The sequence below is a fragment of the Lichenostomus cassidix genome, chromosome 9, assembly GCF_008360975.1.
Source record: "Lichenostomus cassidix isolate B80296 chromosome 9, HeHo_3.0, whole genome shotgun sequence".
NCBI classification, from domain to species: Eukaryota; Metazoa; Chordata; class Aves; order Passeriformes; family Meliphagidae; genus Lichenostomus; species Lichenostomus cassidix.
Genome location: NC_139490.1, coordinates 4,322,339 through 4,345,161, shown reverse-complemented (window position 1 = coordinate 4,345,161; position 22,823 = coordinate 4,322,339). Strand labels below are relative to the sequence as shown.

At 47.1% G+C, this 22,823-nt stretch overlaps 1 protein-coding gene across 5 annotated transcripts in view; it reads left to right on the top strand.

Moving 5' to 3' along the window:
• Positions 1-218: 218 nt before the first annotated feature.
• The window catches only part of PLD1 (phospholipase D1), a 71,660-nt gene continuing 49,055 nt past the window's right edge, over positions 219-22,823 (top strand). For 2 of the 5 annotated variants that reach the window (XM_085069018.1, XM_085069014.1), the window contains exon 1: positions 10,506-10,650. The gene's annotated coding sequence lies outside the window, so the exon portion shown is untranslated. Of the gene's footprint in view, positions 406-2,039; positions 2,057-8,292; positions 8,512-10,505; positions 10,651-11,218; positions 11,360-22,823 lie in introns of those variants that run through there. The other 3 variants (XM_085069015.1, XM_085069016.1, XM_085069017.1) reach the window with 3 other exon arrangements.

The window sequence follows — 22,823 nt, the reverse complement described above, 5'->3', positions numbered from 1 at the left end:
TTCCCCGAGAAGAAAAGCCACTTCTTCATATATTTAAAACAATACTAATTGAACTACTTATAAAAAAAGAAGAAGAAAAAGACCATGAACCACTTGGTGTTTGGTCCTTCCGTGTAACACCAGAGTGACGTTGGAAAGAGGAAGCGCCTGGGAGCTGGAGCTGTGCCGGGCGATCCTGCGCTGCTGCTGGCGTGTCCTCACCCGCTTATCTCTCCACTTCACCCACTCGTGGGGCATCTCCCTCCCACAGCAGTGCTGCTGCCTCAGAGGTGCTCTCTGTAGGGCTCCAGGAACAGCTGCATCCACGGCAAGGTGCTGGGATCTCATGGTTTCCCATGGATTAATGCCCAAGCACAGCATTCACATCATTCCTGGGGCTTTGGAGGGAGCTCAGTTCAGATCCAGGTAAGTGCTGGCTGGTTGGAGCAGGAGTTTGCTGGGGTTGGTTCAGTGGGGTACTCCTTGATGGCATAATTAATTTTGGGAGTTCCAAAAACAGCAGGAGAAAGTGATGGGAAGTTGTCCTGTGTCTCGTCAGCTTGATTTCATTCCTGACTCCAAAGCGTAATTTTGCTTTAAATGCAGGAGGAACAGCACTGCCAGGAGATAAGGCTGTTTGGATCTGGGATGGGCAGTTTGCTCACGGCAGCCCTTGGTTTCTTAAGTCAATACCAAGCACTGACACGTAGCTCTGAATCACACCCAGCAGCAGCCTCTGCTCCCCTAAACCAGCCTGGAGATGGTTGGTTATGGGGACAACCCAAACATTTGAGAACAGGTCTATTCGGAAGCAGCTTTTCAGTTACACAGAATCAATGCAAATTCCAAGGAAATGCTGGTCATTTGCATAAAGGGCCTGCCTGGAGAGATGCCAGGAATGGTGGTGTGACCCCCAAATAAATGCCAGGCCTTGTATGAGCAGAGAAACCTCTGGTGTCCTCAGCTGGAAACTGAGAGCTGTGGAGCAGATGCCAACCAAACCCCTCAAATTCATGTCATCCACTTACATGCAGAAGAGCCAGAAAATTCCAGCAGTGACCTTTCTGTCTTCTCTGAAGTAACTGGGTATCCAGGTATGCATTAGGGGCTGGAAGAAAGTTAAAAATCAAAGACAGTTAAAAAATAAAGTTGACGGTGGACTCAAACACTGATACAGATGGTGATCTCAGACATCAGCCATTCATTATCCCTGTACACCTTTTTAGACTCTTTCTGCATACGCATAACAGGTGCTCCTTATTACATTACTGTCTGTTACTAAACTATCCAGAGGTGCCTTTTCTAATTAGTCCTACACGTCTGCATTCTCTGGCTCATTCTCTAACAAAGTTATTTACCTCTCTTGTTTAGAGGCACAACTGTAGCTTACTTAGGTCTAGGCTGCCCCCAGCCTTTTCCTATCTTACCACATAAAGTAAAAGCTAAGCGGCCCATTTCTGGGTGTGAGTTACCAGCTGCTCTATGTGATACTTACAATTAAATTGCTGAAGAACCGGTTCTGGGTCAGGTTTATGTTCCCTCAGTAAGTGTGGCAGAGGGTAAAATGGGAATCTGGCACTTCAGGGCCACTTTCATTTGAAGGTTTAACAAAGACTGACACCTCTGAGGCTGCGTGCCACTGGCTGCTCAGTTTGTTACTGTTCTTCATGTATTTGTTAATAACTGTCAGAAATCTACAGTGCAACACTGATTGCCAGCTAAGGAGGTGCAAAGACTGGGTGAAATGCAAAAATTGTCAATGTTTTTTCTTTAACATTTTACTCTGTTTTAAGAGGACCTGATGGGTTAGCCAGGCAAATGGGCGTTGCAATTCCATTGGTAAATATCCTCCTGCTCCACACACTGATCCCAGCCCCACCTATGTCCAGTGACTGCCTTCAGAAAGGTTTCCACGTCAAGGCGACTCATCCCGTGCTGTACACTTGGGTATTTTTATCTGCCGAGCATGCTGAGATTTGTAATGCTCTGCTCTTCCCAGATTTATGGATGGAATTAAAGGAAGGTGAGAATATGCCTCCAACTGTGCTTGTCTGAGGGCTGTACAGCTCCTGTGCTGGTGAGTGCAAACAGAAATCATTGACTGGACTCTGCTGGGGTTTTGTATGTCAGGTTCTGTCTTTCTTTGGTTTGTGGATTTTATTTTTCACTTGTTCTTCCTTTTTCAGTTTGGACCCTACGGCAAAGCCTGGTATTACATGTTTTACTTGAACTGTGCAAAACAACTGGAAGTTGGGGAAAAAAAGGAGGAATGGAGAAATATGCTACTGGTTTTAGTGGAGGGCCTGGGCAAACTGGGAGCAGAGTGCAGGGTACTGGGACTGATGGCAGCTTTGAGTTTAGACCAAACTTTGGAAAGGCAACACCCAGCATTTCTGATTGCCTTTTTTGCATGTGTGCTTGGCAAATAGTAAAATTACTTTTTTGAGACTAGCTTTGTGCTTCCTGATGGATTTTCAGCAGGAAAGATAAAACCTTTTTTCATGGGTCTTGTGTTGGGGGGTAGGATAGCCCATGTTCTCCTTTCCTGTGTTGTGTGGTGCCATGGGGTGTCCAGTGGGTTTTTCCAGTTTATGGTGTGTTAAAAGTTTCATGACTCATTCAACCCCATTTTTTTCCCTATTGTAATCCATCCCATGGATCAGTTTTCTAACGAACTTTTGAACAGAGAAGTTTTGAAAGTTATAACATAGTTCAGATTAAAAAAGGAAACAAGTGAAAGCAGCTGCATTACTGATCTGGGGGAGAAGTGGCTTTCTCAGCAGGACTGTGGGTGAATTTGGAGCACTTCAGAGAAGAAGCAGCAATTCCCTTATCTTGTCTGACCATCTCTCTACCAGATGCAGTTGCAGTTTGTCCGGATATTTGTACGTTTTTCAGCATGAATACCAGAATAAACTATTCTGATCATCTAGTCTGACCTGCAGCATTAGAAAAACCACAGGATTTATGGTTTCCTTGAACCAGTGTAGCCTTTGGAAGGAAAAAACTTTCTGTCTTTAATGAAGGTATTTTAAATTATGATGATTTTACTTTACCTGGTAAAGGACTGATTGAGCATTTGGATTTGTATCAAATCCAGCATTGCCTGGTTCAGATTTTGACATTCTGGTGACATCCAAGAAAGCATTTTCACTTCACAAGAGTAACTTTCCAACTGTATGAACACGGATGTGAGGAACTTGGAAAGTGGCATATTGCAAAAGCATGCAAAAACCCTCATTCGTGTGATAATCAAATATTAAAGTGATGAGCCAATTCTGGGCATTTTAAGAGTGTGAGGGAACAAAGCTAAAGTTTAAATGAAAATATTTAAAACTAATACTCCCACTGCTTATAGGCACATGTAAGCTGACAGATTGTTTTAGATGCAGAGCATAACTGGAATACACAGAGCTAGCACCAAGCAAAGAATATAGAGAAAAATGCAGCTATAGAAAGAGATGTGTGTTAGAGAAAGAGATTTTGTAGTGCTTTCTCTGTTTGAGACCATATACAGTCAGAACAGCAATAAAGAAAAATGGTGCTTACTAAAGCTAACAAGGAAAATAAACTCAGGAGAAAGAACACAGAACATTGTGAAAGAAGCAAACAGTGGCTCTGAGGATATTTCCATATCTTTAACTAAAAGAGAGGGGGAAAAGAAATAAAGTGGAAAAGTTGGAGCAGTGCTAGATCCAGAGACCTGAGAGCAATGCAGAGTTGGTGTCATGCTGGGAAGCACAGGATATCTCAGAAGCAAGTGAAATTTACACCAGATAAAACCAGAATTATGCAATGACTAGCACAATTTCTACCCCTCCTTGAAACCCACTTTAAAAATAAAACGTTAGGAGGAACTTAAATTCGGAAACGGTTGGTTTTAATGTAAACAAGGGAACATGGGAACCTAGAGACATAAAATCAGGGGAGTTTGCTGCTCTCTTGAGGATAGAAATGTCGTCGTGGGGACTCTTAGTAGGTGGCTTCTCTGCCTGATCAGATCTCATTAAATATGTGAAATTCTGAGATGATGTGTGTCAACTGCTGTTGTACCACCCACATTGGATGCTGGTGGGCACAGTCCCAACCTCAGCAGGGCAGGAAGTGCCCAAAGCACTCACATTACAGGAAGCTAAAAATCTTTCAGGCTTGTTCTAAGTTAATTTATTTCCTCATGAAAAATCCTGCATCCCAAAGTAATCTGTGAGGGGGTGTCTCAAGGTTTTTTCTGAAAGAAGAGCTGTTCACTCACAATAATACCAAGAAAAGCCCCTGAGGAGCATCGCCCAACACAGTGAGCAGGGTATGTCTGGTGCAGGCTGATTCACAAGAACAGAGTTTTGACATTGCTGAAGGAAAAAAAAAAAAAAAGTGGTGCATGCTGATGGCTGTCACAGGAAAGACTCGCTCCTTTCAGCGCCTTGGTGCTGCAAAATACACTTTTTACAAGACAAAGGTCTCTTCTCAGAAGTTTGAATGGCTGTTCTTAGCTATTGACAAGCCTGGAATTAGCAAAATAGGCTCTTCTTTCTTTTATGTAAGGTGATAAATATAAATGTACTATGATAAATAGTGAATGGAATATAATAAGTTCTTACACAAGTAAATGTGTTTAATTTTGTTCCCAGACAACAGTGACAAAGGGATGCTGCAGTGAATGCCTTGCAGTGATAGAGTTTCAGTAGTGAGAGGAAATGAGATCTTGTTTCTGAAAGGGGAGAGAGAGAGGCTTTGTGAATGAAGAACAAATCTGAAAGGTGCTGCTTCTTCCCTCTGTTTATGCTCTAATATCAATACAGGGAATAACAGTGGAAGCTGCAGCTGGAGAGGGCACTAGGGGTCACCCCTGTCTTATCTATGTCATCTGGATTTAATTCTGAAGTTAAGATAAATATCATAACAGAAAACAAAGCCAGGCTATTCTGACTTCTTTTTCTTTCTTTCTTTTTTTTTTTTTTTAACTGTGTGGGCCAGACAGCTTGCATTTCATTTCTTCATTTTCTCCTCCTGCCTGCCTTCTGTCTGTCTCTCCTTTAAAACAAAGCCCCAGGAAGCCAGTGGGTTGCAGCCAGGCAGGATGCTATAGATGCAGGGGACTTGCATCAAAATTCCCTCTGTGTGGCTCCCATTTATTTAGAGCAAAGGTCAGGCAAATCACAAACACTAAGTCAGTCGAGCAGAATCACAGAGCAGCCTTGGCATGTTCCTGCAAGTACCGCAGAGCAAACTGATTGCAGCCATGAATAGCTCCCTTGTAGTCCAGAGAGTAACTCCTGACACGTTTTGCTCTGCCTGCCTAACAATCCTGTGCTTAAAGATCTTTCTCTCGCCTTTTCTTCCTCCAACCAGATAAGTGTCCCTGGCTTCTCATGTAACCGCATCTGATAGCAGCGTTTGAAGGAGGATTTGGTGTCTGGGTTGTGAAGAGAATTGCAAATTCTCTTCTCTGAGACTTTTTTTGACCTTGTGTCTAGGAAGCAACCACTGCTGTCAGCTGAATCTGCCGTCTGAGTGTTGGAATTGTGCATTTTAAGGTGGGATGCAAGATGTCTAGGGAGGAAAAGTATTTCTTTATGGAGACAGATGATTTATCTCTAGACAGACAGGCTTTCAGGCACACAAGATGTGATGAAGAGGCTGCACCCCCTACCAGCCTGCTTTTTTTAGCTCTAGTAGTTGAAGTTGCAGGATGTGAATCCCCTTTTCTCTGCAGATAACTTATGCTAAATTCTGATGAGTTTTGTCACGTGATGTGGAGGAAGTTGAAAGTTCATGAGAACTTAAGAACTGACCTGTCAATTTATTGAAAGAATCAGCTGCCAGGAGCTGGGAAACTACAAAGACAGAACTTCTGTCTTGGAAAGTCCCTTTCTTGCAGATCCCTGGAGACAGGGAGAGCCGCAGAGAGGCTTGCCTTCTCCTTCCTAAGCACCAGTTATAATTCCCTTGGCATGACACCCTGGGGTTGGGTGGTGTTTAGCCTGCCCTGCCACGCAGGAGCACATATGTGTTCTTGGATCATCACATGATAAAGCTGCTTGGAGTGCGTTACTCTAGGGGCTGTTTCCGGAGCAGTGCGAAGCCAAATCCACGAGCTGTGCTCAGGGCTGGTGTCAGCACACACAGGACACCTCTGTCCCTGCCACTGGCTCCTGCCAGCTCCTGGCCTGGCCCTCAGCTGCCTCGTGCTTGCTGCTGGTTCAGTGTCAGCTCAGGTATTCGTGGGCTGCAGCAATGCTATCACCCAAAGGTGGGGGAATGCTCCGGCTCCCTGTTTCAGAATTTTATGTAACATCCAGCTTATATAAGCCTTTGTCTGTTAACAAAATGGGTGGAGTGTGTCTTGCTTGGATTCCTCACTAAAGAAACGCTCATTACTTAACGATTACTCAAGTGCTCATTACATACTTTAAGAATAATTTACTTAGTTCTTTTCCTGTTGCTAATAATAACACGGCGACTTGACAACCTGTTATGGACAAATGATAAAACATGTAATTCTCCATTCAATGAACGGTACCTTGGAATAAATGAGAAACAGTGCTGTTGAGGCAGATGAGGGGAAACTGAGACACTTCCCAGAGGTACTTGATGGGAAAATAAGGCATTCCCCAGAGGCAGAGGATGGAAGAATGAGGCATACCCCAAGCCCTGACCCTAGGTCGTGTATTGCTTTCTTCTTGCTGCCTCTTGGCAGGAGACAGTTTTCGGGTACTGGTGGAGAAGGAAGGATGTTCTGGCCTTGCCAGGATGGTTTGGCCTGCAGGATGTGCCTGGGGACAGTGTTGGTAGCACAATCCTCATCTCCAGGGTTCCACCCAGCATTGTTTCCCACATGGAGGGAAAAGGGAGGGGTGGACAAGCAGCAGCACTAAACACTCTGCAACCCATGTCCTCATCCCAAAGCTGACCTGGACCCCAGGGAGGTCCCACTAGTCTCTGTCATTAATTAAATACCTTTCCAGATCCAGACTTCAGTCCTCCAGCAGGAAAAGGTGGGTTGTATCCTGCTGTGTGGGAATGCTAAGGCATTAAAAGCTGTCAGATAACCAGCCCCTGTGGTGGAGAGGACCATGTAAATTGTTTTCAGAGGGACTTGTTGAGCTCACTCAAACCTGGCATTCACGTTACTGCAGGGCTTTAAATAGAAAGACAGTGTGTGTCTGAGCTCAACACCATACGGAGCTGGTTTGCACTCTCTCCTTCCTCCAGATCCTGTGCTTCATGTACTGACGTGCTTGGCATTCCTTAAAGTTTTGTGAATTGCTGCAAAAAAACCCCCAATCTTCCTTTTAATTTTATTTCCCCCCTTTTCCCCCCCTTAAAGCCTTGCCTTTCCCTGCAGCCCTGTCCCTGTCCTTGTCCCTCCAGCGCTGCTCGGGGCAGCTGCCACACGGTGGCATCCAGGTATCTGTGGAACGATGCACCAGTGAGGAAAAGGGCGGGAGAGCTTGGATTTGGGCATTTCCTGCCCAAAAGCAAGTTTGTGATACAAGAAATATGTATTATTTTAGCTCAGAGGCGCATTTCTGTCCCCTGAGGCTCTGAAGGGGTGACACAGAGGGAAGATGCACTGCTGCAGAGAAGATTAAGCTAGAAGTGGTATCTCATGTATTATTCCACTTTTTAAAAAATTTTTTTTTAGTTTTTCATTTACCACTTTCATCCACACCACCCGTCGAGAGAGGGAAAAAAGCCCCAACCAAACCCAAACAGCAAGAGCTTTGTTTGTGTTTCCATGGGAATTCTGTGAGAGGAGAAGGGTGTGAAAGAAAACCAAAATATTCTGGCCAAATCTGATAAGGTTTGGATCTTGAGTAGCTCTCGGGGTTGTCCTGTAGCAGCTAAAGTCCAGGAGTCCTGCTGTCCCCTGGCCGTGCAGGTTGTGTCATGGGGAGTATTACACTGCCGTGCTGTTGTGTCATGGGTAATATTACACTGCTGTGGAATTTTGCCAGAAAAAGTGATTCTCATGGGAGAAGACATGACTACAACTCCCAGGAGGCTCTGTGGTCAAGTCAGGCACTTCGTGTTGAAGTGCCTTTCAACAAAACTTCCTCCCCTGCCTGTTCCCTCAAAGTTAGGAAGACAATAGTGGCCCTCGAAGCAGGGAGGAGGAAAAATGGTACATGACAATGTCATTTCTACAAGCAGCCCTGCCTTTTCCTTTTGGAATATTGGTGCTCATGTAGCCCCACTTTTGGCCACCTCATTTGGCATGGAAGGGAAATTTTTAGAGAGAAGAAAAAATATGAAGTACAACAAAGTAACAATTAAAAAAAGATTGCTAATATCAGCGCCTTGGTTTTACAGACTGCGGCAGCTTCAATCCCTGTGTGACTGTCACTCAGAGCATTCTTTGCACCAGCATCTCACCTTAAACAAGAAAACTTCACACCCCTGTGACAACACCAGGCATCCTCTGAGGGATGTGTGGAAGTTCCTGAAGACTGAAAAGCAGGTGGGAACAGAGAACCAAAGAACCTTGACAGACAATACTGTGCTTCTTCAGAGCTTAAGATATTTTCGAAGGTATGTGCCAAGTATCCACTTTATGAATTGCCTCTGGGAGAGGGAAGGTTCCGGGAAGTGTAGAAAATCACTAATGGATATGGGCACAGGCAGTGGTGTTTCTACTGGAAGAGATGATAAGGTTCTTCACTGTGTGTGAAGAACCTGCTCTGTTGTGGTGCAGGGGAGGGGGGAATTGTGCAAAGAGACTAAAATGCTCACCTACCCTGTCTGCTCTCTTCTGCTACTGGTCTAGCCCTGCTCGCTGCCAACATAAACCTACAGCAGAGAGATTAAATACGCATTAAGTGAGCTAAGGTTTATGGATTTGGAAAGATTTGCCAGAAATCAGCCAGTCACATTGGGGATGAGCACTGGAATGAGCTCTGGGCGGGAGGGCAGGAGTTTGTCTGCAGAGAGAGTTGTTTTTTCACTGTGTCTGAGATGTCTCCACACTCCACGTGGAGAGGTGTACAGCAATAGGAGGTGGCAGAGGTGCCCTGCAGCCCACTGGCTTCCTGCCCAGGAAGCTGTGGGGTGAGCAGAGGTGTATCTGGAGAGGATGGCAGGGATGGGGCATCCTGGGCAGGTGGGTGCCCTGAAGGATGCTCCGCATGACATCTCTCCACTCATTTCTAGTCCATGTATTTAGCATGAAACCTCTCTGCAGGGTGGGGTAATCTGCCCTTCTGGAACATGGCTCTGCCCACTCTTTGGGGTGGAAATAGCAGTGATATTAGGTGGCTTTGAATATTTCTCATTGCCCTGCTGAGTTCTACCCTGTTTTCCTCTGCTGCTTTGTTCTCTCCCGACACTGAGTGTTACACATGTCTGTGCTGGCTTTTTCCTTGCTCAATGAAGCCACCTCTGCTGAGCCACCTTGACTCACAGCTCTCCATGGATCCTGAGTGTGGTGGCAATTTTTAATCCCTACACCGTGAGCTGAAGGAGGGCGTGTTGTAATGCTATTGGGAACCCACCTTAGATTTCCAAGCTTGATTTTAAATGCGAAGCACAGCACTCACACTGTTTTTGTTAAGCTATGGGTGAGCCAAGTCATAGTACACCCAGTGTAAATGAGCTGAGCTGACATGTTACAGGTGTGCCATAAACAAGGCAGGTCCTGGTGGAGAATGTGATCCTTCAATATTGCACTGCCAGAGTAGGAAATAGAGGCTTTGAATCAGACAGTAATCAAAGTCAGGCTATTTATCTCATTTAGATTTGAACATTGTGGTTCAGTTCCTCATGATTTAAAGAAATAAAAAATGAAATCATTTAAGGAAGAAAAATATCCTAATAACCATGCTGACGTCTTGCTGCAGATATAGAAGTGGAATCACTGAGTTACCTGTAAGAAATCACCAAGATCTCCCTGTACAGCTGCAGTGGTGAGAGCTGCAGTGCTGCAGACAGATTTTGGGCGTTTCACCAGCACTCACGGCTGGGTTAGAGCTGGAACCTGCTGGGGATTTGGCTTATCCGCCTGTCAGTTCAATGCTTCTGCAAGGACAAAAATTTTCTCTCTCGCTAGAAGATACGCTTCTTTGCATATTAAAAAGGGCATATGGGAAGTAACATGGTAAATGCAGCATGTGCAGGGGAGGACGGCTCGGATCCAAACAGCACCGGACTGTAATTATTGGGCTGTCTTATGCTTAAAAAAAAACATCGCATATGCAATTAATAATTGTTAACAATTTGTTTCCCCGGCCAAACGCAGTTCTTCGGTGCCGGCAGGGAACCTTGTGTTCTCCCTGTTGGCGTGTCCGGGCACGAAGGGGAGAGCTGTGCTCCCTGTGGAAGCCGCACTTGGAGAGTGCCGAATCTCGCACTCCCTCCACTCTCCGCGCTGCGAAGTTGAAATTGACAACCATTAACAGTTCCTCCCCTCTGTCTCTCCCCGCGTTTCCCGGGGCTGCTCACGCCCAGGCTGGCGGGGCGGGCCCGTCCCTCCCGGGCCGTGCGGCGGTGCCCTCAGCGGGGCGGGCCCGGGGCGGGCTTGGGCAGAGCTCCCAGAGCAAAACGGGCGGGGCCGGCTGTGGGGAGGCTCCTTGGGCTGCTCGGGGCGGCTCCTCCGGCCGCAGCTGCCCCACGACAGGGATCGACCCGGCAGGCTCTGACGGCACCATGGGGCACCCGCGGCCGCGGGGGCCGGAGGTGGGTGCGGGCGGCGCGGCTGAGGGACTGCCCGGGGTGGGCGCCCGGCCCGGGGCGCTGCGCGGGGAGTTCAGCGCAGGGCGCCTGTTTTCAAGTGAATCCCCTGCCCGGGCTCTGTGCTGGGGCAGACTTTGTAGCGGGGAGGTGTTTGTCAGCCTGTCGGACGCACTCGTGATGGTTTTGCGCGTTTTCCGTGCTGTGAAATGGGTGGGTTTGGTCGGTGCGGTCCTGCCCGGGGTCAGCGCGGGCGCCTGGGCTGGGGAACTCGGCGATGAACTTCAGCGTCCCCGGCGCTGCTGAAGCCGTGACCCTGCCACGTCCCTTCTGCACCCGCCGTTTTTTGGGATGTGGGAAAACCCTGAGAGTTACTCAACGTGCTGACACAGCCCGTGCTGCCGAGCTGCCGGCTGGGCTCCTTGCAGTGAAAGCCTTTTCTGCCTGTTGCTGGTTTCCTTTATTTACCATGATGCTCTCTAGAAATCTTCAGCCCCAAAGTGCCTCCGGTCCGAGCTGGACCGTGGTTTAAGTGGAAGCGTTCCTGCGGGCTGACCAGGCTCTCCGCACACAGGACAATGGCCATTATGTGCCCAGGTCTCTGCGGTCCCCACATCCTTCTTTTCAGTAAATCTGCACGATGCCTCTCCAGTGAGAGCGCTGGCAGTTGGACGGGGCGGATGGAGCTCTGCTGGTTTGACACTGGTGGAAGATGGTAAGTGTGGATGTCATGGCTAGGTGTGCCCATGGTTGCTGGGACAAAAGCTCCCTGTTTGCCTACGGCTTTGTGTTTCGAGCTGCCTGTGTTTGCAGCTCAAGGGGTGGGAGCTCTCTTTCGAGTGTCTTTAATCGTTCAAGAATTCGTGTTTTCCCTCCCGTGCCTCTCTACAGTTTGATAAGCGTGAGCTCATGCCAGGAGCTCACAGGTAACCAGGGAACTTAGTTTCCAACCACCTCTTCTCATGATGCTCGCAGGAGTGTTACCTCTGGGGCTTGGGTCTCATGGCCAAATCCTGCCCAGCTTTGCCAGAAGTTGGGAAGTTCCAAGTTGGATTCCCTGGGCAGCCCTTCCATTGCTGCTTGTCAGCCTGTGCTGTGTTTGCTGTGACTGTGCAGAGAGCCCTTTCTCAGGGTCACTGTTACTGTGTAATGCTGAGCACTGCCCAGGGATGCTGGGCAGATGCAGAGCACTGGGGTGGGATGGCAGCAGCCAGTCCCCTGTGTGCACCTGCGCTGCACTTGCCTGTGGCTGAAAGGCCCTTCCTTCTGTCCTTCTGCCATGAGGTAGCACCAAACCTATAAAATCAGATTTTTTGCAGTGGGAAAGTGTATCTGGCCTCCCCCTGGCCTTGTGGTGCAGCATGCGGGTGAGTGGCCAAAGCCCATCTTGGTGTACAGTTTGCTGGCTCTGGAGAGGAGGCCAGCCCCAGACTTGGCCAGACTTCCCTGGGGGACAGGGCGAAGGTCAGATCCGCCTGCAAAGACCTGTTAAAATTTACAGAGATTGCTGTAGGCTGTGCTTCAGCCGACTAAATGAAAGTTTAGCAAGAGGTGCATCTATTGAATTTGGTTTTACCAAGATTTAAATTTCCTAAATAGAGAAGATTAAAGGGCCTCAGTTAAGTACTCATTTACGCTTTTAGTTTTGTTGTGATACGTAACATCATCCTTTTCAGGATTATTGAAAATTAGTGTTGAGGCTCTGGTTTTACTGGAAAAGACTTAATGAAGTCACTTTTCTTGGAGGCCATGATGCACTTCTTATTTTGAGAGGCTTTAACTCCTGCCACAAAAAATGCTGTTGCTGGCAGGTGTCTCCTGAGCTTTTGCAGCTGAGGAAGAGTGTGCTGGTATCAGAACTGCAGCTTCTTTAAACTGCTGAAGATGCTGTTTCACATGTGTATAAGTGAAATTACAAGTGCTACGTAGTTGAATTTCATTGCTGGTGAAATTAATCTTTCACAAAGCATGCTGAAATCTCATGCCTCACCTAGAAATTATTACTCCTAATCATAACAAAGTGTAAAGGGTTGTGTCATCTTGACATTGTCATTCCTGTAATTTAGGAAGTGCTCTTTAGACTGCAGGTGTGTTTGCGGTGGAAGGAAGATGTTTTAAGGGAGTGGGTCTTATCTCCAGCAGTGATTTGAGAAATCTCTTACATAACAGACTGTGCAACCAAGTGCAAGTTCAGCCAGCTGAACTTGGGGTTTTACAGTTATTCCTTCTCTGAAAATGGATTTAAAGTCGGTTATCAAACCTTCAGGGAAAGAATTGTCAGGGGAATGCACTTAAATGCTGGTGTTACCACAAGTGTTATTCCTTTGAAATGACATAATAAGGAAGATATCAGTTATTAATGTTCATACAGGCATCTAGTTTTATCTTCTCTTTCTACCCAGTGAGCACACCAAAGGAGAAATTCATTGTCTGAAATTGCTGGAGTACTTTAGGAAGCCATCGTGCTCTGAGGAGCAGCACCTTTCTGATGCCTTTGCTGCAAACAGGTTCCTTAATTCACATTGGAACAGCTATTTTGCAGCAAGTGATTTAAAAAATAATAATAATAAAGCTTGAGTGAGAATCAGCATTGGCCAATGACCCTAAATCTCTGTATAACAGAGCTGAAGAAGCAATTTGATTTTCTTCTGGAGTGTCTGATGTCAGTAAGCACCTGGTCTTGGCTGAGGGTGAGGAAGGAGGAGGGCAAGAGCAAACCTTTCATGCCTTTTCCTCCTATTGTCTCACTGGCAAATATTTGATGATGTGTTTTTAACTTGCTCTCACATGCCCTGTACTCTGGAAACTCCTACAGGGGCTGAGATGTGGCCATGATCATTTTTTTGACAGTAGTTGTGACTGCATTCTTTTTTCTTTCCCTTCACAAAACCTTGGCCAGCCTTTTTTTGGTTCTTTTTGCCAAAATAAGATTTTTTTCAGTCCATATTTAGGTGCTGCTTGCCACTCTTTTTCTGCCCTGTGAGAGGTGGGATGTGTGTGCAGCTGGTGTGCAGCCTGGCTTTTTTGCACCCACCCATGCAGGACCAGACCTCAGCTCTGTTGAGCTGCAGGATAGAGATAGATATATACTGTCGATTCAGTTTTTTTTTTAGATTTTTAAGTAAGTTTTTAACAGCTATTTAGCCAGGTACACTTGTGCTGTCCCTCACTTCCATGGACTTGTGATCATCTGATATATGTACATGCCAGCTCTGCATATGCAGACACCCTGGAAAGCAGAAAGTGGTAGAGAGACTGATAGAAGAAGCTCCATTTGCCAGGTTTTCTTTACAAAATATTTGCTGTATTGCTCCCTCACCTGCTTGGCATGGGGTGTCCAGGGTGGCACAAGGCAGTCTTGATCCTTGCAACAGGACACACACCCTTACCCTGGCTCCTGTGGGGCCAGGGTTTGGAAAAAAACAGGAGTGAAACATGGATTTGAAGATGATGAATTTTGTATTGATATATATTTTTGTCTTTGGGATTCAGAGTTTTCTCTGCTTCCACGCAGTAGCAGTGGGAGGTATCGCTGGGGGCATCGCGTGCCGTCGCCGCTGCCCCGAGCGCTTCGCACATCCCTCGCTCCTCGTGCCCACGCGCTGCGCTGGCATTTAGTCATTTCTGGATCCTTCAAGCAGATTAACGCCAAAACCTGGGGGTTTACATAACAAAATGGGAGTGGGGCTCGTGTCTGTCAGACAGCTCCGGCCCCCAAGCACCCATCTGGTGGTGTGGGGAGAGAGGGAGAAGCTGTCTGGTGGCTGCTGCTCCCACACTGGAGAGCTGGGACCCCAAAAAGAGCTGGGATGGCACCAGGCAGAGAGGAAGCCACACGCTCCTGAAGGGAGGCGAGTTTCACCTCAGAGAATAAAAACTTCTATTTAAAAGCAGTGTCTTACACAAGTTTAAATAGATACAGGTCAGGGAAATCTTGCTGAGGAAAGGTCAGGGGAGTGGGATGGAGCAAGTGCCAGAGGATCTGCCACTGCTCCTGCAGTGAATGTGGTGTCAGCAGGCAGTGTGACAGCCTGCCCAGGGGTTATTGCCAAAATGGGGTGTGGGGTTTTAATATCGAGATTAACCCGCTAAGACTATCTCAGGTGATTTTGTGCTTGCTTGGATGCCAATAAAAAGTGTTGGAGAGTGGGGTTGGGTGGGAATGAACCCTGGCACGTGTCTGCCCATCTGTGCCACGTCCACACTGAAGCTGGGGTTGGCCATGTATGGTGTTCCTACCTTTGTTCTCTTTGGTTGGTGGCATTTTTGCGATTTGTTTTCCCTTAAATCTTCCTCTTTACTCCCTGGGGACTCAGAGTGGACCGTGTTGAGCTCCATCAAATAAAATGGTGCTTCACGTCCAGTAGGATTTGACTGCAAAGTAGCCAGTTTGCATGAGTTACCGTAGTGTAATGACCTTATTTCTTTTTCCTCTACCCTCTTTTTGATGTCAGAGGAGCAATAGATAAAATAGATGATCTTCTGCCCTGAGGAACTGACTATTTAGGGAAAAAGGCTGCAATAAAAAGGCAGGTGTAATAAAAATGGTGAATAGTGATGGGGTGCACATTTTGCAGAAGAGAAAGAGCAGCCCTATACTGCCCACCCATGGAAAAGCCTCTGGGGAGGAGTTGAAAAGGGCTGAGGATGAGAAACCTCATCACTCTACAGGTTGACTCAACAGAAGGAGACTTTCTCTCTGGGTGTGGATGGATTCATATGGAATCCTGTGCATGCCATACTGACAGCAGCAAGTATTCAGAATATTCATGGTGTTGAGATCTATTTTCCTGGTTTACACCTGCTGGTGAAGAAAGAATTAAACAGTGTTTCCTGGATTGCATTTTTCAGGTCAGGCTGTGAGTGGGCCTGATTCCTGTCTTAGATTTCTCTTTCTGCTGGTGCAGTGAGTCCCATGTGTGCAGCCTTCACATGAGTGCTCTCTTTTGGGAGAAATAAGATAAACCTACTGACAAACACCTGGTGCTTCCCTGGGCTCTCCCAGGATTGGCAGCAAGATCCCAGGGAGCTGGGGGCAGTTTACATCTTCCTCCCGTGGGCTGGGGAAGGTGGTCAGGGCACAGAGGGACCACTCTTCTCCAGGACAAGCATTGCAGAGCGCAGAGACAAAAGGCAGTGCCAGGCAGACAATGTCCCACAGAGCAGCGCTTTGACAGCCTCTGTCCCAGCCTGTGCAAGTGGCTGATTGATTCAGAGCCAGTTGCAGTTTCTGGCTGTCTTGCTGTGCAAGAACTTGCTTCTCTTTTTCCCTCCAGGATCTAACTATGGCCTGTCTTGGGGTTCTTCCTTGCCGCTGGCACTGACTCATCACTGAGCCACTTCCTAGAAACTTCTCCCATGTTATCAGCTGGGACTTCTGACAGGATTTTTTTAATCAGAAATACTCATTTCTGGTTCTTCCTGTCCGTCTGTATTTGCCCCACCCAGAAAACACCCTTTGGTGAACGCAGTGCTTACTGCATTGCATTGGGTCAGATGAACCTCACAGCACAGGCTTCTCTCACCATCAGCTGGGCTGACTCGTGCTTGAAGCCTCCAGGAATCCCTCAGGGGGGAAAGAAGCCAGCAAGAGTAATTAATTGCACCTTTCCAATGCTTTCGGTAGCCTGGGGTGTTGTGGCCATGGCAGGATCTCGTAACTGCACCCCACTACCTGGCCAAAGGCAATCTCATTGTTGGGGCTTTTTTAATGTAAAAAGTAAGTACGTGTTCTCATTCCCAACCAGCTTTGAATGTGGCACACAAGAGGTGAAACAATTGGATGGTTTGTGCTTGCATTTTCTCTTTCAGTTCAAGTAAGATGCAGTTACATGATGCAGTTGATTTCACACGAAGAACATGAAACTGCCGTGGTTGTGGTTCTCTTGGGTGCAGTGGGAAGCACCCATGGGTGCTGGGGTCTTCCAGGGAGCTCAGCTGTCCTCTCTCTGTCACAGCTGAAGGGCTGCTGAAACAATTTGGAGAGCAGGCAGCGCATCATAGTCTTTTCAGAAAGAAGTACTTTGTTTTCTCATTTCTTCTTTGCTATTTATGTAGTCCCCGTGAGATGTTCTGAAGTATATTTTTCCATGACTGAGGTTTCCTGCAAATTGTTTTTTTTTTTTCTGTGTCTGTGTCCCACCCAGCATTAAGTCTTACCAAGAAAGAATAGTAGATGACTCAGGGTGGCTTTGAAATCTCTGTGGTTAGACCTGATCCTGCTGAGTTTTGGCAGCAGTTATGGCAAGTGAGCCATTTTGTTCACCAGGGGAAAGAACTGGTGAGATGGGAACCGCTGTCTGAGCCTGTTTGGCTTTTTTTACTTCTCTCCCAAAACTATTACATTTTTTCCTGCCAAACAGTTTTTTTTTTTGTACATGTAGAAAACCCTCTGCAAACACTTTTCTGGGCAGCGCTGCACCAGAAGGTCATGGCAGTAGAAGGAAAAAGAGTCTTTAATTTTTGCCTCATTGTATGCTGAGGTCTGGAGGGTTAAGCTTGTTAAGTCGTCATCTTAATGCTCTGATTTCCTCTAGGAATTTGTGGGAAAAATACTGTAGAGGAGTTTTTTACAAAAGGAGAATGAGCTGCAGGGTGTCTGCCTTGTCCAGACACCTGTGTTATTTGTAGCATGATAGAGGTCTGGGTAGGTTGGTGAGGAAGAGGAGGGAGGAGGCAGCTGAGGCTCTGTTTGAGCTCTGAAATGAGCATCATCTTTCCCTGCCTGCCATCAGCAGGCTCCTGTGCAGGCTTGATCAAGGCATTGTTTTTCTCCTGTAGGAAAGTGATTAAAAAAAAATTTGTCCACGGCATCTATTTTGTTCTAAGCAAGCTGTCAGTATTGTCAACGTGTGTAAATGAGCTATTTTGCATAAATTTGCAGGTGTTTAGTTGTATTTAAGACAGAAACATAAGGGAGCTATTCTGTTTCTGCAAGTTACTGCTTCACAACAGGCAGTTTTTTAATTGAATTTGCCTGGATTTGATCAAAGTTCAGCAGGTACCAGTCAGAAACCTCAACCATTGTTCCAGAGCTATTTGAGCAATCAGAGCTCAATTTCTGTAATTATTTGCTCATCCTTAATTCTGATAATGAATCAAACACTTCAAGGTATAGAAAAATTAACTTTTCTGTAACTCTAGTACCCTGTGTCATGAGTGCTGTTATGCTCCCATGGAAGGTCATATGGGGATTCCATGGAAAGTCTCCTTGGGAAAGGCTGGTTTGCAGAGCTGACTGGAGCCCTCTGTGAAGTCTTGGGGACAGCATCACCTCTGACCTCTGTGCTTGGCTTAATGGCTTCTCTTACAATTACCTCTGGGACTTCCCCAAGCCAACTGTTTTCTTTTTTGTAAACGAGACGTTCCCAAATACTTGTTTTAGCCTGCCAGGGAGAGGGAAAGTGCAGTTCTTGGGAAGCCTTAATGTTATCCTAAATCCTCAGATGAAGCTGTTTGTGACCTGCTTGATTCTGGGTGTGAAAGGGAGGCCGAGGGCTGCTGTTAGCCCGTGTCAGTGCTTGCTGCTGGCTGTGCTGAGGAAGCTGTTCTTGGAAATGTGGGTCAGGAGCAGACATTCACCCTGCTATTGTTGCCTCTGGCACCTGCTGTTGCTGGTTTTTTGGGAACTATGCCTGATTGTACAACAGCCTTGTAGTGCTGGGTGTCCCAGCTTGACAGTGGGAGCTGCAGAGTGCTGCAGCTTTTGGAGCAGACTGGAAAATAACTGGAAGTCAAATGAGGATAGAGACATCAAATTCTCGTGGAGCTTATCAGCCAGAATGCATCAAACGCCTTTAAAAGCATTGCTAAATAAAACATTAAAAATCTCTAGGGACCTTCAGTTTGGAAAGGTGGTGAATCCAGCTTTGCAGGCAGGAGTTCAGGAGCGTTCTGGGGTGATGAGAGTGGCTGCACCACATCATGGGGCTTTGCACTTGTGGCTCCAGCCTGTCCCTGCCCTGGGCAGGGATAGCAGGTGACAGTGGTCTCAGGGCAGCGCAGGGTCCTGTTTGAGATGGGGAGGCAGCAGGATTCTGATGGGGAGGAGCAGAGAGAGGAGCTGGGACATACCCTTGCTGGGACAGCCTGGTGACCCCAAGGTGCTGCAGTTCCTCCCACATCCATTAACCAGAGTTCATCCTGTGCTTTGGGTTTACCAAAGTACATCCCTGGCACAGTGTGTAAAGCACAGTCAGCAAAACCTTGGCAGAGGTGAATGTTCAGCGTGAGCAGTCACAGGGTTGGTTCACACTGCCGGGAAGGATCCATGTGGGATGGCACTGTACAAACACCTGCGTGGGCCTGGCACTGCATGTGCATCCCAGCCCTGCACCCTGCACTTGGACCTGCCTCTGAGAGGGACAGAAGCATCAGTAAAACTGGTGGTGGTCACCCTGCAGGGGCTGTCCTGGAAGCTGGTGGTGTCCTGGGGAAGCCTCTCTGGGAGATGAGCCTGTGCCTTGGACTTCACAAGTGGGGGGGGAGTTGGGCTTGGCTGCTCACATGGGAGCACACTTGAGTTCTGCACTGTTGTGGGAACTACACTAACAGTAGTACCATTTAGTAGAAGGGTTGATTTCCTCCTCCATCATGGCCCTATGCTCATGCCAACTGTCTGTGGTTTTTTTTTAAATGGAAATTATATGAAAAGTTCCGTTAAGGCAAACTCCCAAAAGTCAAAACAATGGAAACAGCATTTTATTAAAGTGTTTAACTTTTAGTTAAACTCTTCATTAAAATACATGATCTTAATCTGCTATTCCGTGTTGCTGTGATACCCACAGGAATTTCTCATTTCTTTGAGCAAGTCACATAAAGGGTCAACAAAAATCACCTCTCTGTGCCTTCACATGAAAAAAAGCAGGAGGAGGAAGAAAAGTCATGTTCCCACTTAATGGGAACAGTTCAATCAGCAGCTGGGTGGCAGCAGGAACAGGGACATTGACCTCCTGACACATACCTGTGCTCTTTGCTGTGATCTAGAGCTGCTGCCAGGATCCAGTGCCCATGCAGGGCACAGGGCTGTGCTAAGATCCTGTTGTGGTCACCAAATCCCTCCCAAGCACAGGCTGCAGTGCTTTCCCTGGGATTAGCTTGGCTGGTAGGAGATATGTGAAGGTCTGTGTTTGCATTCATCAGCTGCCACCTAACCCCACTGTGGGAGGGAGGGATGGAGGTATTGGGCTGTCTGCCAACATGCCCGCTTGTCTCTGAGCTGCCGGAATTCCTTGCGGAAATGTGGCTTGGCAGGTGGCAGTTGCTGGAGCAGACATGACACTGGGAGATACCAGAATAGTGTTGAGTGATGTACAGGACATCAGCCTTGTAGATATCTATACATTTAGGTCACACAAATATGTGCTGTATTTATATGATGTGTTCAGCTATAGATAAGAGCAGCAGCCTTGTGTATCATCCTGTGAGCACTGTGGTGGTGTTTGTTATCCCTGATTCTCGTGGAGATGGTCACTCCAACAGTCCTGTGCATTACACTATCACTAGTAAACTCCTTGCTTTTAGGATTTTATATAAAGCTTTTGTGGGCTCTGTCTTGCGCACAACTCTGTATGCCTGTCAGCACCCTGAAGTGCTGCATGCCTTGGCCTTGCTGCTGTTTGTGCTCTTTGCAGCAGGTAGTTTTCTCATCCCCTCTTTTCCCTCAGCCCAGGACTTTCTTGACCATTTTGTTCCATCTCCATTGCATGGTTTGGGGATGCTGAGATGGAGATGATCCCCAAGGTGCTGTCACCTGGTTCCCTTTGCCTGCTTGCAGCTCTCGTGCTAGTGGGTCTCTGAAGGTGAGTAACCAGGTTCCGGAGGCTCTGGGCATTCCCTGTTCTGGCTTTCAGGGGTGTTATCAGCAGTGCTTCTGAGTTTAGGGCTGCAGGGTGTGAGGATCTATGCTGTGACCACATCAGGGAGCAGAGGGCTGGTGGTGGTGATCCCTGGAGGATGCAAAGCCCGAGGAGCGAGGGTTGTGCTTAAACACTCTTGTCTGTGCCTGAGGAATCCAAAATATGGTGATGAATTAGTATGTGCAGGGCCAGCATTAATTACCAATAAATACCTAATGGTCGGCTTCCCGGGAAGGCTGCACTTCCTGTGGCAGCTCAGGGAGCAGGGATTGTGCTCCTGGGGTGCTGCTGGGCAGGGGGAGTGAGAGCCAGAGCAACCAGAACATCAGCATGACATCAGCAGCCGCTGCCCATCCGAGGATGTTTATGTTTTCCCTTTACTGTTCAGTATAGTAAATTAAATGAGTCCTTGGGAGGTGCCTGACGCCTAGGCTGGGCCTGGGTGTGGGGACAAACCAGCACAGAGGGGTTTTCTAGCTGCAGCCATAGGTTAGTCACCAGTGCATTACCTCATCCTTTCCCTTGACCTGCCTGGCTTTTCTGTGCCCTTTTCTCGAGCAGGAGGGCTGTGGGATGGATGCTGCAAGGGCAGAAGGGGCTCTGCCCAGTCTGGGTAGTGCAACAGGGACTTCCAGAGATTAACCTGTTATTTCCAGGCAATCCCAGCCTTGAAGCATCTTGTGCCCTCTTGCAAACAGGGCATGTGGATTCCTGTCACTTTGCTGTTCCTTCGGTGGCTTGGCAATAAGCCTCACGTGGCGAGGACTGTGGAAATCAATAATGTAGAGACAGGGAACTGAACTGCAGGAAGCACTAATTGGTTTCTGCTTTTAGAGGCATTGCTATTAAATGTGGGCACTTTGTGGAAATAATTGTTTTGGAAACAGTGTTTTAAAATATTTTGGCTTTATCAGGATTGGGCTAAAGATAAGCAAATTAGGTCAGAATGATGTTTCAACATGTTTATGGTTGATCTGGATTTTTATTTCAGTTCTCCAGCTCGAAATCTTTCCAGGGTGGAGCAATGCTTTGGTTCTTATTCAAGTGTTGTTTTGTATGTTTTAAAAAGCAAACCCTAATCCCTTTTGCACTGTCCCTGCAGTATGAGCATTCAGAAGGGCAGATTTTCAGGAGGCGTTTGTATGTGCCATGCTGGCTGCTGGCTCCTCTGGCTGAGTGTTCCATGTACTGAACTGAAGAGTGAGGTTAAGGCATTGATGAGCATTTTTCAACCCCTTTGTCTTTTAATTTCATAGTTGGAAGATACAACATGCTACCTGCAAGAGCTATGAGATTTTAATTAAGTACTGGGGGGAAAGATAAAATTTGTGTGTGTCTGCTTTAGTTTGTGTGAGTATGGGGATTTTTCCTGGGCTGGAAAAGCAGGATGCTCTTTGCATGTGCTAGCAGGGATCCTGAGCACAGGGGACACTTCCTAACTGTAGTGGAGGTCTGACTTCTGTCCAGGGCTGGGGAAGGAAGCTGTGCCAGGGCATAAATCTGGGGTGCTGACAAGCCCAGCTTCTCGGGGGGGGGGGAGGCAAATAACTCCTCAGAAAGGGCTCTTGTCAGCTTGTGAGAGGGTATTTCTCCTCCATGGAGTGGCCCAAAGCCAATTTTAGGTATGAAATGGGATGAGTTAGGAAATATTTATGTGGAAAAGATTCATCACCACTAGACAGCGCAAATAGCATTTAAGGGCCTCGTTCATGGGATTTCCTTGGCATCTCATGTGGGCTCTCGGTGCCTGTATGGCACCCAGGCTCCTGGCAGGAGCAGGAGGAGAGAGAGAGAGAGAATTCATGGCTCAGATTCTTTGGGCTTTGTTTTGTTTGTTTGTTTGTTTTCTATTTCATAACACCATCTCATAGCCCTGGTTTCCCCCGAGCCTGTCTGTTTTGCTCCAGGCAGCTTGGGAGGTTTGTGTGTTTCCCCACCACCAGCACTGCTGCATGCAAGGGAAAACCAGCTATGGGAACAGCGGTCACTTGTCACAGCCCTTGCCAAAAGGTCACTGTACTGGGAGAGATGTCATGAGAACAGGAATGAGATCATTTTCAGAGATTATGGTGTTTCTCACCATAGGGACGAGAGTTGATGTAGAGCATCAAACCCTGGGAGGCATTAGCAGGAAATGTCTGTTTTTCCTGGATGTATTCTTTCTCCTCCCTCTTTCTCCAAATGAAGGTTTTGTGGGTTTCATAGCTCTGTGTGGTGCTCATCAACATCAGAACCTCATTAAGGAGCTGTGATTATCTGAGCTTGTTTCAGATCTGCCACGATACAGAATAAACTTAGGTTGACCAAGATTTAGGTAGTCTG